A 3,152-nucleotide genomic window follows, 5' to 3' on the forward strand; every position below is an offset into this window, starting at 1 on the left:
TAATTTTAGGAATTTAAATAATTTTTATAATTTTATATTTTTAATAATTTATCATAATTTTTATAACTAATTAGGATATTTTAATTTTTTTATAAAATTTTAATTTTTTATTAATTTTATATTTTTATAATTTATTATAAGCTTTTATGATTTTTTATATAAATTATTTCATAAATTTTATAATTGGAATTGAAAAAGAAAGATTGCATAAAGAAGGAATATACAAATACTAATATAAAAATGTTTGATAAACTAGCATTAAAATCAATTCGATATAAAAATATCAAATCTAAAATTGGAATATATTAACTAATTGGGTCTTAGCTTGTTGTGATTGGTATTGCTGTTAGTAAAAAAAATGTGAGTTTGAGCACGCTTAAGCGTATTTATCTTTCTATTTAAAAATTAAGAGTGAAATTATGCGTAATTTTAAGTATTATATTACAAAAAAGGAATATATTAAATCTAGATAAAGCTACATATGATAATATATAAATTCAAAATAATTTCGAGTGAAAACTTATACATGTCATTTAACTATGACTATGAAATTCATTGCAAATTTTGAAATTATAAAGATTTTAAATTAGTAAATATAAAATTGTACTTTAGTTCCCTAAAATATAAAAATTTAATTTAATATTTTAAAAATTATAAAGATATAAATTATTAAAATAATAAATTATATTTTTTTATATTATAAAAATTACAATTTAATTTCGACTCTAAAAAATTTATTGACTTCGTCCCTACTCTTAAAGTTGATATGCATCATCACACTACAAAATAAAACCTAAACTTCAAAAAATCTTTTATTTAATACTAATATATATTTTAAATTTTATTAAAAGTGTTTATAAACTATTTGCAGAACTCCATGTTGAATTTTATATATTATTTGTTCTTAATATACATAATTCAATTTTATAATTTTCTAACTCGCAAAATTTCAATAGCTTAAAATTTTCTAAAACAATTAATTATTCAAACAAAGAAGCATTTTAAATTATGAATTTTGAGATTCAAACATTTTAAAAACTAAATTTAAAAATAAAAATTTATCCAAACGGTACCCAAATCTTAAAAATTCAAACTTCTTAATCTCCTATTAATAAATTTTCTTGAATTTTCTTATCCAGGATTATAAAAATGAAATTATGATCCAGGTTGAGTAAGACTAAGGGTTTGTTTAGTAATGTTTAAAAAATACTTTTGAAAGAAAAGTTGTGCTAAATAAACTGTTTTTCATTAAAATTTTTACTTTTTAAAACATTTCTAAAAATAATAAATTAAAATTTTAACTTTTCCTCTTTTAAAAGTATTTTAGTATTTAATTATTTTTTCAAATAACATCACTTTTCAAAAATATTTTTGAAAAGTATTACTAAACTAAGCCTAAGTTAATATTTTCATATATGAAATAAGTTTACAAACTACAAAAGCCAAGCTGAGAGAGCTTTGAACAAACCAAAGCTACAAAAGAACATGATGCAAAGCTTCCACTAAAAATGGATCAACCTAAAGCTTAAACCAGGCAGCCCAACAGAATCCTAAACTTGATTCAAAGCCATTGCATTAGCAAACGACCATCGAGATGATCCTTCACCTTGATGCCTCCCTTTCCCAAACGTTGCGGCCCTCGTAATGATGAAGTCATGGCCACTAGACTTGAGATAATAGATCACGACCCTACGGAAACTCGTGGAAAAAAGCCGTCATCGGCACAGAAAAGGGACATGTCTTTGCGCTCGAGCGAAAGAGTCGAGCAAAGAGTTCGTACCAAGGAAGGCAGTGGACTAAATCGAGTCCACAACTTATTATTCCGCAACTGATCCTCATAACACTGGAAAATTGGTCAGTGGCCGACTGATGGTATGACAAAAGTGCCAAGTGGGGGTGGCGGTCGGTCGCTATTAGAACCATGGGAAGCTCTAAGCTTCCTTTTTCAATCTCGCCGTTTGGGATCTCCTATCAGAAGTCCAAGCGATCAGTCCTCTTGGCCTAAACTAAGAGACGACCCTCCGGCTACTTGAGGTGAATCTAACTAGGCTCCTCCAAGACTTTGACTAACAGTACGGGATGATGATGTTATTTCAAGAGGAAAAAGAAAAAGGCTAAACCATAGAAGAGAATCTTAAAAGAGTAGGGCGAGCCACGCCATTCAAGGTGGTACCGGCGGCGGATGTCTACAAATGAGCAAGAAAACAGCGGTGAACAAGCTATTTCTTGGATGCAGGAGGGCATCAAAAGAGAGCTAGAGAAGGAGGTAATACTGGAGCAAATTCATCAGAGAGTTTAAAAAACATCTCCATTAAAGGTTATTGAGTTTGGGGCCGACTCGTTGAATGCAAGTGGTGGAATTCATATTTGGCCTTTGTTTTCTCTGGGTGTAATTTTAAGAGATAAAAATAATAAATAAACTGCGCATCCGGGGAATCGAACCCCGGTCAGTACCGTGGGAGGGTACTATGATACCACTACACTAGATGCACTAGGATGTAAACGAGATTTCTGTTTCATTTAATAATATTAACATATTAATATCCAAACTTAATAGTAGAAGAGTAATAGCATTAAGAACACGTTTAGTGGCGGATTGAGTCTTAATTCGATTGGCATGAATATTGTTAACAATTCAGGAGGATATGGATTCTAGTAGACTCAAGCACATATCGTCCTATTTATGGATTGGGAATGAACTATATAATGAGATTGTTAAAAAAAAAAAAACTCGTTAAGTGAGAATGAAATAGAGAAAAAATAGTTTGGATAGAATGATATAAAGAATAGATAAAGAATTGTATGAAATTGTAATTTCACGTCATCGCTATCCCTTTTCAATAGAAGCATGACAAAATTAGGTGACGATGATATGATTTTTTTTGTATTTTATATGTTCAATTATTTTTAGTTTTATTTCTTTAATTAATTAAAATAATGAATTTTTTTCATTTGGGTTTTAAAATTTTTCCTTATTTAATATTAATTTATTATCGTAACTCAATACCTTTTTTAACATAAATTTTCTCTAATACTGACAATATTTTTGTAGCATAACAAAAAAAAGGGTTGTTTGTGTTCTATGTAATTTGTATAATATTTAACAATCAAATTGAACCTAAGAAAAGCTTAGGTACCAAATTAGGAAAACA

The 3,152-nt window shown here is 28.2% G+C and overlaps 1 non-coding gene across 1 annotated transcript; it reads right to left on the reverse strand.

Annotated features, from left to right (window-relative positions):
* Positions 1-2,421: 2,421 nt before the first annotated feature.
* TRNAG-CCC (transfer RNA glycine (anticodon CCC)) lies at positions 2,422-2,492 on the reverse strand. The gene has a single exon. It is a non-coding gene; the product is annotated as a tRNA-Gly (tRNA).
* Between the last annotated feature and the right edge of the window lie 660 nt (positions 2,493-3,152).

This window comes from Gossypium arboreum, unplaced genomic scaffold (assembly GCF_025698485.1).
Source record: "Gossypium arboreum isolate Shixiya-1 unplaced genomic scaffold, ASM2569848v2 Contig00942, whole genome shotgun sequence".
Taxonomy (NCBI): Eukaryota; Viridiplantae; Streptophyta; class Magnoliopsida; order Malvales; family Malvaceae; genus Gossypium; species Gossypium arboreum.